The following is a 15,049-nucleotide window of genomic DNA, read 5'->3' as shown; positions in this document are numbered from 1 at the left end:
ATCATCTTAATTTATTAGAATGCTTTATTGTATAATTTATTGACAGAGAGACTCTCATTGGAGCAAGCGTGAAAAACACTTCTGCAGAATACATTAAAATGCCAATGTTAAACTATTCTGAACATAATATTTTCTAAATCGTTCAGAAGTCACTGCAGGATCTTGCAGTGTCTCCTCAATTATTGTGCCTTTGATCTGTGGGATGCCAGTTAGTGGAGTTGCAGGTAATGAGATTCCAAATAGCAGTGTGCTTTAGTGCATGAGACTCTGGCAGAGAGTTAAAGCTACTGTGGAAAGCAGAGAGCATCAAAGTAAAGCTAGTCATTATGCTGGCAGCAGGGAGAGAGGAGTGGGAGTTCAGGTACAGTAGTTGGACATCATAAGGAACTGAGAATCTGTCATATTTTGGCATCAATTCAGAGGGTGGAACGTCTAGATACATGTACCGCCAGGATATTTTTTCTCTTAACAATAAATTATTGTAATGAGCTTGGTTAATGTGCTTGCAATAATGTTTTAAGGCCAGGTTTATTGGCACAATTTTAAAAATAACTATCATTATAATAACAGGTCTTGATTTTGCAGCAAAAATCTGGGCTGCTAATATTTTAGGAGAAGAAAAACTCAACGCTTGGAAGAAAAACACCGTAACATATACCTCCTCTTGGCTGTCAGGAAAGCACCTGGGGCATAGAGAACATGCACTGCAGAGGCACACACACACACACACACACACACACACTCACACTCACACACTCACACTCACTCACACTCGTGCGCGCACACGCCATCTTGTCCAGCTTCTACATTATGCAGATGCTGGTTACAGACCAAGTCCTCGTCTGCCCCTACATGCCAATCTGGTCCCGAGCAGTGCTAGTTTCTCGTGGGAAATACTTTGCCCTGACACTGCCCCCGAAGCCCTGAAACACTAATTCAGTGATGGTGAACCTATGACACGCGAACTCATTTTTTTGGTTGATTTTTCTTTGTTAAATGGCATTTAAGTATATAAAATAAATATCAAAAATATAAGTCTTTGTTTTACTATGGTTGCAAATATCAAAAAATTTCTAAATGTGACACGGCACCAGAGTTAAGTTAGGGTTTTTCAAAATGGTGACACGCCGAGCTCAAAAGGTTCGCCATCACTGCACTAATTGAACCTGAGCATTTGAATTGAGCCTCATTACTTGAACTGTGTTGAGGGAAGTGTGGGTCCCTTGGGTCTGAAATAGAATGAGAGGAGGCTCAGCTCTCGGTTACACTGTCTCCTGGTGCCAAAATACACTGCCTCTGGGAACCCCGTTACTTGCGACAACTTTGATTATTTTTTTGCCTTCCCTGCTCCTCATTTACTCTACATAATTCACACTATAACTTCCTGCATCCTCTCACCTTGATGCAGAGAGGGAAGTAGGCATTAGATGAGAATCACGAGAGTCTCTCTAGTATGGGGGGTGGCCAGAAATTGGGGAACCATCACTAAATCAGTCACTTACCCCACAACTAACGCCATTCATTAGGTAGGGATTTTGCTTTTCCCTATTCTGTAGAACGTGAAAGGTCAGATAAGTGGAGCAAAAGTGACATGCTGAAATCCAGCAGTGCGTTGTGTGGATTTGTGACATGTGCCTTGAAACTCCACAGATCCAAAATCAAACACCCTTTTAAACAGATCCACTTTACACTTATGAATATATCTTTACTTTTAGATGAAATTTCTTTATTATGGGCCCATTGGCCAAGTTCGTCAGGATTCTTCTTTTTCTTTTAAAATATATTTTTATTGATTTCAGAGGGAAAAGGAGAGGGAGAGATAGAAACATCAGTGATGAGAGAGAATCATTGATTGGCTGTCTCCTGCACGCCCCCTACTGGGATCAAGCCTACAACTCCGGCTTGTGCCTTTGACCAGAATCAAACCCGGGACCCTTCTTCAGTCCAGTCTGAAGACTGAGGCTCTGTCCACTGAGCCAAACTGGGTAGGGCAGGAGCATTCTTTATTAAAATAGAATACAATAGAAATAGGTGATATAAATACCTGGTGACATGCCACCTTTACAAGTACCAACAGAGCAGAATGGATGCCCAGTTCTGGAAGGGTTTTCCAGAAAACATAATAACTTCTTAAGTTTATGTAATATTTTTTAAAAGCATTTAAATATTATAATTATTCATTCATCCATTATTTATTTCCTAACACTTCATGTAGCAGTTGCTAAATACCATGCACTATGCCAGACGTTGGGGAGACAAACCTCATGGAGCTAGGTCTCCTCTGATTGTAATAACAGTTCCATTAGCAGTATTCCCTACAATTATTTAAAGCTGTGAATCACAGACTAAGCCAAACATTTGAACAGAGTTTCATGTTATAATCAAACATAACATAAACAGGTTCATCTACTTCATTAAATACTATTCTTTCATTTCTTTAGTAGATACTAGCTGAGAACCTTCTATGAGCCAGAAACAGTTAGTCACTAAGGGTACACTGATGATTGAAATGCTGGTCTCTTCTTCAGAGAGCTGGGAATCTAATGGGAGAGGTAGACACATAAGCAGACAACCTTGACACAATGTGAAACGTAGTGCAGCAGACAGTTTGGTAACTCACCCAATTATTATTCTCAGTTCTTTCTTTGTAGCTGGCAGGGCCCTTCTCCAGTAAATAGGTGAAAATGTTTTCCTAGACTTCCTTGTAAACTAGAAAAAGGACATTTTACTAAGTCCTGCTCTGTGAGTCTACTGGAAGGGCGCTAGGAAAGATTTTTCACCTGAAAAGAGAGATTCCCAGAGTGGAACTCCTATTCCTGTGTCTTCTTTTGTTGTGAACTGAATTGTGTCACCCCTAATATTCATGTTGAAGTCCTAACTTCCAGTACCTCAGGATGTGACTGTGTTTGGGTCTTTAAAGAGGTAATTAAAATAGGCCATTAGCATGGACCCTAATTCAACATGACTGGTGTTCTTATAAAGAAAAAGAAATGTGGACACAGACACATACACAGGGGAAAGACCATGTAAGGACACAGGGAGAAGAGGGTCATCTAAGCTATGAAAAAAGGCCTCAGAAGAAACCAACTTGCCAACACCTTGATCTTGAACTTCTAACCTCCAGAATTATGAGAAAATAAAGTCCTATTGTTTAAGACAGACAGTCTATAGTACTTTATTATGAAAGCCCTAGCAAACTAATACATCTTTCCTGATTTTGGACGTCATCATGAGTTTGGAGACACTGTAACCATATTGTGGAAGAGCCAAGAGAATTGTGGAACTGCCAGCTTAGAACCCTGACATCACTGAGCCAACTTTGAAACCATCTACTTCAAGATTACTGGTAAAGAGATAATAAGCCCTTACTCTTTAAAGCAGCTTTAGGTGTGGAATTTTGTTACCCCAAACCACAGGCATCCTAATTGATACCTTCAAGGATAGGTGCATTGTGGTATGGAGATAGGGTATTATTGCAGGGACACCAAGAAGAGGTGTCTAGGTGACAGCTAAGCTTGACCCTTTAAAGATGTGCAGAAATTAATCAAGTAGATGACTGAACAGAGGGCATTTCAGAAAGCGAGGATCATAACAAGAGCAGAAGCCACCAGATATGTAGGAGAAACTTAGTAGCTACAAGGCTTTGGTGTTGTGGGAGTCGGGAGGGGCAAGAAGGAGGATGTGGAGGTTGGCAGGGGTTGGATCATGGAGAGAGGCCTTGGTTGCTGCTAAGATCTGTGACCTTTTTAACCCCCCTCCAATCTGTGACTTTTTTCTATTGGCTAGGTCAAAATGCTGTGAGTAGAGGATAAAGTTGAGGGGTCAGAACTGAAGGCAGGAATCCTAATCGGGAGGTTTATGAAAGTTCAGGAGAGAGAGGAGGGAACAGAATGAAGGTGGTAGAATAGAGATGGAGGTTGACCTGGCTTCCCAGCCCTTGGCCCTTGGAGGACAGGTACCAGAAAGTTCAGCAGACACACTGGGGTGAGGTACATCAACGTTGTCGTGCTGTATGGCAATTAGGCATAAAAAGGAAATGACTATAATTTATAATGTAACTGAGAATAGAAAACTGAACTTTACCCTAAATGCCAAACTTTGTCTATTTGTATCATTTTTATGAAAATTTTTTAAAAATGTATTGCCGACTTCCCTGTTTTCTTCAACAGACTTTACTAGATGTAAACTGACCTTTTCTCGATGACTCATGGTCATCATTATGAAAAAGGAGGCATCATGGTGCAGAGGGAAAGGGCTCTGTGTTAGATATAATAAGATGTGGGTTTATTCCCAGCTCTACTCACAAATCTGTGTGATCATAGAAAAGTCACTAAGCCTCTGAATATTTATCTTCTCCTTGGCTGCCTACTTCATAGGCTTGCTGTGGAGATGAAGTGAGATAATGTGTGCGAAAGGGCTTGATAAACCATCAGGCACCATACAATGAGGCATTATAATCCATTTTCTAGAGTGAAGTGACATACAACACAATACTGTGTCTACTCTTGAGTCCTATTGTCCTTTGCTGTTAGGTTGTTTTCTGTCTCGGCTCAAAAATGCTTCCGTCTCAAGGCTTTCACCCACACCCACCTGTCCTCCAAGAGCCAAGGGCTGGGAAGCCAGGTCAACCTCAAAATACTTTGTTCAGTGTGTAACTAGTAAGAGTCTGCATGGAACCCTAAGGATCTGGCTTTGATTCAGGAGATTCGTGTCAGCTATTTTGGGTGCTTACAGGCCTCTTTCACTTCTGGATTTGGTGCTGCATTCCACAGAATTGAGGTAGTCGGAGCGTGACCTCCAGTTAAGAGAGGTGTAACGACGGTGCTTTTATACTGCCAAATGAACTGTTCAGTTTTCCCTCTTCCTGCTTAGTTCTCTTTTATCTCTCTGTAACCAGTTTCCTATGATATCATGTATAGATTTAGTCTCACCACTGACCACATACCATGACATAAGTTAAGACCAAAAGAAAAAAAAAATCTTGAGTCTAACTTTTCAGTAGAGATATTCCGTGCGTTCCCTCCTTTAAGGATTTAGGGACCCTTCTACAAAGGCCCTTAATTAGCATGTTGAGAGGCTTTTAGCCCCTCAGACTGACTGTGGGAGCCTAGAATATAAGATCCAGGTTTAAGGATATGGGGTGGTTTGTTTGTTTGTTTGTTTACTTATTTATTATGATGATGAGAAACATATATAATTTTCCATCTTTTTTTCCATTATAGTTCACGTTCAATATTATTCTGATTAGTTTCAGGTGCACAACATAGTGGTTAGACAATCATATACTTTGCAGAGTAGTCCCCCTAATATTTCAAGTACCCCCTGGCCCATACATAGCTATTACAATATTATTTTTTTTCCTCCATTGACCTCTCTCTGACCACTCCCAGCAAATGCCCTCACATGGGGTGGTTTATTTAAACAGTAGATAGTGATGAGGAGTTGTTTAGCATTGTGCTTAAAACCTGCTTTTAAGTTGGACCACTTGAACTTAGGTGTGTTGCATAATTTCTTTGGATCTCAATTTCATCATCTGTAAAATAAGAGTAAACCTGATGCAAGGAGTCAATGTCATAATAAAGTACTCAGCACAGACCCGGGCACAAAGTAAGCATCCATGAAATGGAAGATGGTGATGATGCTGGTTAGAGAAACCAGTCCTGTAAGGTAGTAAGACTAAGGAGTGCAGGGTCCGAATTCCTTAAGGCAAAGGAGAAGACAGGAGTTGTTTGGAGATGGGAAGTAGGGGATCCTAGAAGAGGATTGGGTGTTTGGGTAGAGTGGGTTCTAGATTACAGGCTGGATTTGAATTATCCAGTAAGAACAACTCTTGGGACCTGATCAGTCTTGGCTGGGTTTAGGGTGGAGAGAGGGCAGATATCTCAGAGGCTGAGATGTTTACTACCTTCTTCAGGGAACTCAGCCGTGTCTGAAACTTAAACTTTCATATAAAGCAATTGTCCTAGCCTTTTTCATCTCGGGTCTCCTTTCCCACACACCTTTGTGATGAATTAAACATGGCCACACACTCTCTGACACTCCTTCCCTGGACAGGTGGGGTCCTTTCCCCCTCCTCCTTTATTTTGGTTGGGCTTTGACTGACTTGACCAACAGGATACAGCAGAAGTGACACTGTGTGAGTTTGGGGCCTAATCTTTAAGAAGACTTGCAGCTTCCACTTTTTTCTCTTGTAAACCCTGAACTACCATCAAAGAAGTCCAGTCCCCCTTCTAAGAGAAAGCACATACAAAGACCTTGAGACCACAAGGAAAGGGAAAGGCACCCAGCTGAGTCCAGCCTTTCCACCATCTCAGACAAGATACCACCCATCTGAGAAAAGTCATCTTGGACTGTCCAGCCCAGCTGAGCCACCATCTGAATACTACTGGGTAGCTGTAGTCTATGCCATATGGAGCAGAGTAATCACCCAGCTAAGTCTTGTCCAAGTTCCTGACCCATTAAATTCTGACATATATCAAAATGGCTCCAGCTTTAGGCTGCTAAATTTTAGGGTGGTTTATTATATAGCAATAGATAACAGAACCAAATGAGAACAAAAAAAGATTTATTTGCAGCATATTTTATTTGCAATATTTTGAATGGGCACAAGGAATTTCAGGGCTCCCCATTATTTCTCCATCAAAATATTCACAGAGATAATTATTGGAATATGGAATACAGTCAGTCACATCACTGTTACTGATTAAAGGCCTAAAGTTCAATTGATCTAGGAAGGCACTTAACCGAAACTAATCTCACTCCTACAAGAGTAGACTCTACTAATTAAAATTATTTCATGTTTGCATAGAAACATTTAGGGAAATATTTGGGAGAGGAGGCCTTCTTTTCCCCTCCCACCAAATATTGGAAGAGGGTAAAAGGACTGAAAAGGAAGACAGCAAAACAGTTTCCAGAACTTGAGTTTAGGGCCAGCTCTATTTTCCTCCAATCATAAGTACACAAATAAAAGCTCTGCCCAACGTATCTTGGAGGAGCCAGCCATATACACAGTCTAGGATGTGTTGACATCATCCCCAAGACTCAGGACCCAAAATCAGGAAAACTAAGCAATGGAGAAGTTTCTTGCTCAGGACCTAACATGTCAGTAGTAGAGCTGGAATTCAGATCCTGGCTCCCCTGGGCTCTCTTGCTGAGGGATTTTTCTACTGCACCATGCTGTTTCCTCTAGCCTTGTTGCTGAGGATAGAGCACATGTCAGTAATGTTTATCTGGCAGTTCTCTGGAACCCTGACTCCCAGAGGTTCAGCTTGTTTTTCTGAGTTACCTCCCATCACCCTGAGATGGTGAGAAAGGGGCAGGCATGTTCCCCTATCTTTGACAAAAATGACAACTGAGCACGGAGAAGTGGGCTTGTACAGAGCTCATAGCTCAGAAAGAGACATTCTGATGTTGAGAGAATTTCAGAGGGGCCAGTTGTCTGTCCTCAGGCAGTTCTATTCTAATGGGGAAATGGTATCTGCTTCTACTCAGGGGTGGGAGAAGCTACGGCTAAGCAAGGTATGGGCAACTGCAATTTAATACTGGTCCTGGAGTCAAGGAGAGGCGTAGAGAGGCACTAGTCAGCGAAGGCCTCTTGGAAGAGGTGGTAGGTGCTCATTGGAAAGGGGAGAGAGAGAGGTCTAGGGACAAATATTTTGTGCCAAGTTTCCATATTCATGTTCCAGACACGATAAGAAAATTCCCAGAGATAGCACACAGCCCTGCTGAGGAAGCAGGACAGGTGTGATAAGAAAAGTGGAGGAAGAGAAAGTTGAATTAATAATGGAGGGAGATCCTGGACTCTTAGGACTCTTATCTCTGAATCAGAGTATGAGGCACCTGGTCCCAAGGCCCAAACCTCCAGCTCTTTCTAGTGTCATCTGTGTTTCTAACTCCCATCTGTGTCTCCTGCCTCAGCAGTAATCTCAGTAGCATCCACAACACTGCCATTTATCAAGTGATTCCTATGTGCTGGGCGCTACAGGGAGCTCTTTACATGCAGATTCTTATATGACCCTCCTGGAAACACTATGGGAATCTGCACTTTATAGATGAGGAAACTGTGGAACTGTGACACAGCTGGGAGCTGGTCGAGAGAGGTCTGGCAACTGGTCCCATGAGTCCCTTGTCACTCATAAGTAGCAGAGCCAGGAAGGAGTCCAGGCTGTTGGCCCCAGTCTGTGTTTCCACCTTCATCTGCTTGGGCTCCGGGTTGTGGAAGGAATTATATGCAGGACTGGCTGCATAATTTGCTGGGCCCAGTGCAAAATGAAAATGTTCAAATATGATGAAGAATTTCAAGATGACGACAGCAAATATCTTGAAGAATTTCAAGATCCCTCTGAATGCCACTGTGTGGATTGTCTCCCTACAAAACCTGGCCTGATTATGTGGTTACTGCAGGGACACAGGAGGGTGAGATACCCTGGGCTTGAGTGCTGTGGCAGCTCCCATATGCCCTCCCTGCCCTATCATTATGCTTCTCCTCCCCTTAGGTAAATCTCTCAGCACTGTCATTCAGAGAGAACAAAGGAGGAGGGAAGGACAATGACTCGACACATTGTCAGTGGGTGAAGCTGTCCTTTGGCTGATCTGTCCTCAAAGGACCCCTAGCTCCCAGAAACCCTTGGGAAAGCTGCCTTCAGGTGAGGTTTTTGCTGCATCCAGCCAGGGTAACATCCTGTGTAGATATACAACCATATGATAAGATATGAAGGTGATGAATAACTTGGGAATTCTTGCCTCTTAGTGCTCTTTTAAGTGTCTATTTACTGGAGGAACTCTTTCTGTGTGTCCAGCACTCTGCAAGCTGATGAGGGGAGAAGACAGAATAAGTGAAGGGAAAGTCAAGGTTCTTGCCCTCAAGGAATTTTTGCACTCTGATTGGGGATCTAAGATTTGTAAACATTAAATAATTAGAAGACAATCCCAAATTACATATAAACACACTGTCAATTAAATATGAGCAGGTGCCAAAATATATATCACGAACGTGCTATGTGCTTGTCTGGAGGAGGAGAGGCCAGGGTGGCTTGCATGAATTAGCATGCAGAGCTTCCCAAGAGAGTTGTGTTTGAGTTGGGCTTTGAACAGTGAGTGGGAATCTGAAGAAGGGAAGAGGCAAGTCAGGTGATGTGGAGGGTGGATGGGAGTGTTAACAAGGTCAGAAGGGAGAACAAGCAATAATGACTGTGTGAGTCTAGGAGGTGACACGACAGGCTGAGCCACAGGTGAGTGCTGGCAGACTCAGATTTCATCCTGGCTCTTCAGGGAACGAGCTGTGTTATTTTAAACATTGCTTAACCTTTCCAATCCTCAACTGTCTCATAATATGATAATATCTGTCATTCAGGATTAGGCTAAGGACTAAATGCAAGTAAAGTAATTGACATAGAGCCTGGCACAGAGTAGAGCTCAAAAAAAAAATTAGCTATTATTACAATTATTTTGAAGATAAACTTGCATGGGTGAGTAGGATTAGATTATGAAACACTGTCTTGCATCAACTCCATTTTTTTTTTCTTCTTTTTTAGTTGGGCTGAATTGAACAATTTACCTAACCTCCCCAAGTTTCTTCATCTAAAAATAGGGATGATAATGTCACCAACCTCATAGGGGGGTTGCCAGGTTAAAATGACAAACTACATAAATGTAAAACACTTAAGGCAGAGCTTGGTACCTAAGAAGAACTAATAAATGCTTGCTATTGTTCTAGCTGATCCTACCCAAATCCTGCAAAGATTTTTATCATTCACTTATTGTTGTTAAGGAAACAGACACAGAGGTTGAGAAAATTGCTCAAGGCCACCCAGCCAGTCACTTGTGAGCCAGAACTTCATCCTTTCAACGAAAGAAAAACAGAAACAGTCCAAACTACCTTCCTCATCCCCCAGGTGGGAATTAGTCTCTCTGATTCCAAAGCTCTCTGTACTGCCAGCTAGTATAACACTTTTTATAGTCTGATTTAGACTGCGCTGACTGCCTCTGAGGCTGGTGTCTAACCCACCTTTTGTGTACCTGTACCTGACATCAGCCAGCCCCTGGAAGGTGCTCAGGAATGCTTGTTGACTCGAAGTGAGGTGATTGGGACTAGAGCCCTGGAAAAGGCAGGGCTTGATATGAGCCTGTATCTGGGGTATCAGAGGAAAGAGTGAAAGAAGACTCCAGGTTTCTAGTCTGGGTGAGTGCGAGAAGGGCTGGACTCTTGGCAAAGAACAGGAAGTGGGGAAAGTTGATGGCTTGGGCTTAAGAAGAAAGTGAGGAAAGGGGAGATGCAAAGGTTAGGTTTAGATAGGTAGTATGGAGAGATGGGGGCCATTTAATTAGGATTGTGTACTGTAAACATGTACTGGCAGCTTTCCAACCCCCTCCCTGAGGACTGGCTTGTGACCAGTCCAAGTTCCTGCTCTGGAGTTGCTTCTAATGGGAGAGACCTGAGACACACCCAGAAAACCACAGTGCTCAGACCACTTATCAACATCCAGAACTGAAAAAGGTGTTTGTTCATTGTGGTGAGGACGAGGAGCCTTGGAGTGAGTGGGGTGTGGAGGGGTCAGTCTGGGAGAGCTTTTTGGAGGAGGAGGAGAAGGAGGCCTAGTTTTGGCCAAGGGGGGCCAGTAGGCTGCAAAAGAGGGAGAGAGAATGGGGATCAGGGGTGGTGCTCACTGCAAGGAAGACTTGGCTTCCTGCCCCTGACTGGGATTCTGGGCATGGTCCCCTAATCCATCTGCGGGAGTGCTGAGGAAGAGCACAGCACAGCTGTTGTGAGGGGGCCCAGAAAGAGATCACTAGGGAAACAGGACAAGAATAATCCTTCTAATGCCCAGCACCACTCCACACTCTGCTACCTTCTCTCCCTGTGGAGATTTTGCTTTCGGTGTCGTGGCCACCCCTCTGCCCCATTCCCTCTTTTCTCCATACCCCATCTTTCTACCCCAGCAGATTGGGCGGGGGGGTGGGGGCGAAAATGGGCTTGCCAGTTGTCTTCACCCTCACCTCTGCCCATCATGATCCCTTTCTTCTGGGCTGGCAGCACCCACTCTGGTCCTGACAGACAAATCTGGCATACTGCCTTATCTCTCAGCCTCCACCCATCCCTCCACTTTTCCTCCAGCCCCCTTCTCTCCCTCCACTCTCCCCCACAGCCCTCACCCCCTCCTTTTACATTTCCCCAGCCCCCACCTCTCCTTCCACTCTTCCCCCAGCCCCCATCCCCTCCCTTGAGCTGGCAGACAATAATAAAACCCCTATACACAAGAATGCTCCATCTTGGGTTTATCCCCTGGTTTCTCCCCAGTCCCCTCTCTCATCCCCTAGTCCCTCCTCCTTGGTATGCCCTAGCCCAGCCCTCAGCCTTTTCTCCTAGGGCTGAGAGCCCTAGTACCTGGTACCCCCTCTGCCTGCAGGAGGGCACAGAGCTCCCTGCCCTGGCCTGGCTGTGAGTTCAGCTTCTGGGATTTCCCGTTTACAGCCAGCAGGAAGTCTGCCTTGGGGAGGGGAAACCTTATTCTTGGCCTGAGGCCAGATACTAAGCAAGACCAAAGTTCAGGGGAGGAGCCTGTTTCCCTGGTCAGCTGGGGACTCCCACTGACCTCTACTATTCAGGTTCATGGTTTCGGGCCTCAGAGGCCCAGAGAGCAAGGTCAGATGGAGGCAGAGGGAGAAGGAGGGCTGGAGAGCAGTGGGGTGAGAGAGACTTTATGCTGACCTGCCTGCTGGTTACCTGTCCCTTGGCTTGTCCAGCAGTAGGCTGGGAGGGGGAATGTCTCAGGACGGTCTTCCCTAACCCAGTAGGGAGTGTATGCTAGGGGGGCATGGCCTGGGCACACACATGGTTGGTAAGGGGCCTGTAGCAGCAGTACCACCCTCTCCAGCCCCTGGGGGAACCCAGGTATAGCCCTAGAGTAGAGCTGCCGTGTGGGTGGAGTCCACACAGGTCTCATCCTGAGACATCCAGGGATTAGGTGCAGGAAGGGAGGGTTCCTGGAAGCCAGCCTTGTTCTCTGGTGCCTCAGTTTCCCCTGCTCTTGAGCTGTTGCTATTGGAAGCTCATAAACTCTGTGGATGGGGCTGTGAGGAGTGGCCTCCTTTTCCAGTGGCTCTGGCCCAGAAAAGGCCTCGCAGGCACGGCGGACTCCTCACTCTTCTCTGAGTCTCACCTCTGCCCTTACCCAGTTTGCCCCGTTGCCTGGCTCCAGATGAGCCCCTGGGGATCCCTCAGCAGCAAACACATCAGGAAAAGAGCAAGAGTCAGCCCCCAGGGAGCAGAGCAGACCGCACTGGTGACTGTCACATTGCACACTGCCCATGCCAGCCCCTCGGGCCTTCCCTTCCTCATCTCCCACTCTGCTCCTCAAATTCAGGCTGGGGTCCCCTTTTCAGGGCTCTTGGGGCTGGCATGGGGCGGTGGGAAGAGAGAGAAACTGAGACAAAGGGGCAAGTACGTGGGAAGGAACCACCGGGTGGGCTGAGGTCAGGGTCAGACGTGGTGGGGGCAGCATTGTGGAGCCAGGGGTATAGGGAGTAGCTGTGCATTGGGCCAGCGCCCCCTGGTGGAAAGTGTTGCAGCTGCTACCCAGAGCCAGGTCTCCCAGCCCTGCTGCTGTGGCTACCTGGGCATTCTTCCCTAGACATTTGGAGAGAGTGGAGCGTACAGCCCTGCACAGGGCCCAGACAAGGTCTGCTTTAGTAAGAGTTGGGTTTGGGGAAAAGAAAATAAAATAAAAAAAACTGTCCAGGAATCAAGTTCCATTCCAGTGCCTCTTGGAGAAGTGCTTCCAGAGGAAACACTGTTTGGGCAGCCAGGGTAAAGACCTGGATCCCTGGAGGCTCCTGCCCCGAGGCAAAATTCCTGCCAGAATGAAAAAATATGCCTCTCCTTTCCTTTGCAGTTGTCCTCCCCGCACCGTCCTGCGTGCTCTCATGACTTCAGAACAGGACGTGGGACTTCCTGGGATTCCCCTCCTCACTCCCCGCTGCACCTCTTCCTTTTCCTTCCCGCTTCCCTCATCTCCTTTCCTACCCCCCCCCCCCCCCCCCCGTCCCTGCTTCCCTGACACAGCCCGGGCTCTCGGGACACAGGAAGGGACTGCGCGACCCCTCCAGTAATCTTAGGGGATCTTTACGCGAGAGACAGAAAGCAGAGCATCCACAGCCAGTGCTCGAGGCCTGGGCAGTGTGGCCCTCCTGCCGGCCCAGGACCTCCCCGAATCCCGGGTGACCCCACAGTAAAGAACATCGGCTTCCGCGCCGCTCCCCGTTGATGGGTGTAATCCCGGGAAACCGAACCGCCTGCCAGGCGCTCCTTTCCGGCATCCACTGAGAAAAGGCAGCGCCCCTCGTGGCCAAGTCAGTGCGGCACACAGTGATCCGCGCAGCACCGGGTGATCCTCGGGGGTCCTTGAAATGAAATGTCCAACGAGCTACTGACGAAAGCCCGAAGAAAAAAAGTTGTTCCTCTCTCCTGGCTACAAGCGGGGTTTGCAAAAGCAACTGTCTAGTGTTTTAGGGTTCAGAACGCGGATAGTCCCACACATTCGAGCCCGAGGATCATTGCCGGGCAGGAGAAAGGCTAACGAGCCATAGAAGCCCCTACCTGCGCACCCAGCCCTCTAGTTTTACACTTCCTGAAGTGCAGGGACCCGGCGGGCGCTCTCTTGCCCCCGTCTGTGCACCACCCAACAGCTAAGCGTCTGGACCCTAGAGAGAGGGGTCTTAGACTCATTGGGTGGGAAAGGGGCGAGGAGAACAGGTTTTGTCCCTTAGACTTAAGTATACTAGTACTGGTCAGATTCAGTGGCGGATGTTAAATAAGCCTCTGCTCTGGTTTATATCCTGTTAACAGTGGCTGCTCTTAGGGAATTGAATTTCCCCCTATACATTGGGGCCAACTGGAGCGGAGGAAGGAGGTTCAGGCATTGGGCTGAGTAGCATTCTCCCACAGGTGGGTTCTTTAGGGATTTAGCCCCACCCTCTGACTCTCTCACTGGTTCTTAAAATCACCTTCCCCCTCCTAAGGCTTGTCTGTGCTTGTGAAATGAGGGTTTGATCACAAGGGTTAATGGTTTCCTAATGATTGGATCCCACTTCCCCCACTTAAGAATGGCCAGTTAATACACACAGTGCAGTGCTTTGCAACCATAAATATGAGAAATACCTCTGTGAACGGATATGGTTCAGAATGTTTTTTTATGTGAAAACTGCAAGTACAAAAGAGTGTGTACACAGTATACACTCCTCTGTACAAGGAAAAGGAGCAATAGATATGCTTGTTTTACAGGAAGAATAGGTCAGAAAATAATGAAAAAATTTTTTTTATCTAGGGATGCATGGGAATGGAGTATAAGATATAGAGATGGGAGGGGCTTTTTTCTAGTTTTATTTTTTACTACAGTTTTTATTTTTAAACAATGTTAATGTTTTACATATTCCAAGAGATTGAAAAAGCTCTTAAAACTGAAAAACAAAAGCCGAACAAATGAATTTAATTATATATGAAATGATAATAACATCACATAGAATATAATTAAGTAAATTTTGAAGGTAGTTTTTGTCTGTATACCCATAGTGGAGTCCATCTTAAAGACATCTTGAGCTTTACTTAGTAGGTTGATTGGGTGTTTTTTTTTTTTGTTAGTTTGTTTTTTGTTTTTTGATTTCAGAGAGGAAGGGAGAGGGAGAGAGAGAAACATCAATGATGAGAGAGAATCACTGATCAGCTGCCTCCTACATGACCTCCACCAGGGATTGAGCCTGCAATCCACGCATGTGCCCTTGACTAGAATTGAACCCAGGACCCTTCAGTCTGCAGGCCGATGCTCTATCCACTGAGCCAAACCGGCTAGGGCAGTAGGTTTACTGTTGGTAGTGGAATTAGCATAATTGTGAAGCCGTTTTGTGTGTTTTGTAGGATAGAGCAAATTAGTAAAAAGAGTTGATATTGTCAGGAATCAGGGTTATCATCTTGGAAAAAGGGAAAAGTTGAGGAAGAACCCTATGGTGTTGGGCTGGAATTGGAGATATCAGTATCACCTCACGATACCCACTGACA

The sequence above is a fragment of the Myotis myotis genome, unplaced genomic scaffold (genome assembly GCF_014108235.1).
Source record: "Myotis myotis isolate mMyoMyo1 unplaced genomic scaffold, mMyoMyo1.p scaffold_m19_p_18, whole genome shotgun sequence".
Lineage (NCBI taxonomy): Eukaryota > Metazoa > Chordata > Mammalia > Chiroptera > Vespertilionidae > Myotis > Myotis myotis.
This window is presented reverse-complemented; position numbering follows the sequence as displayed.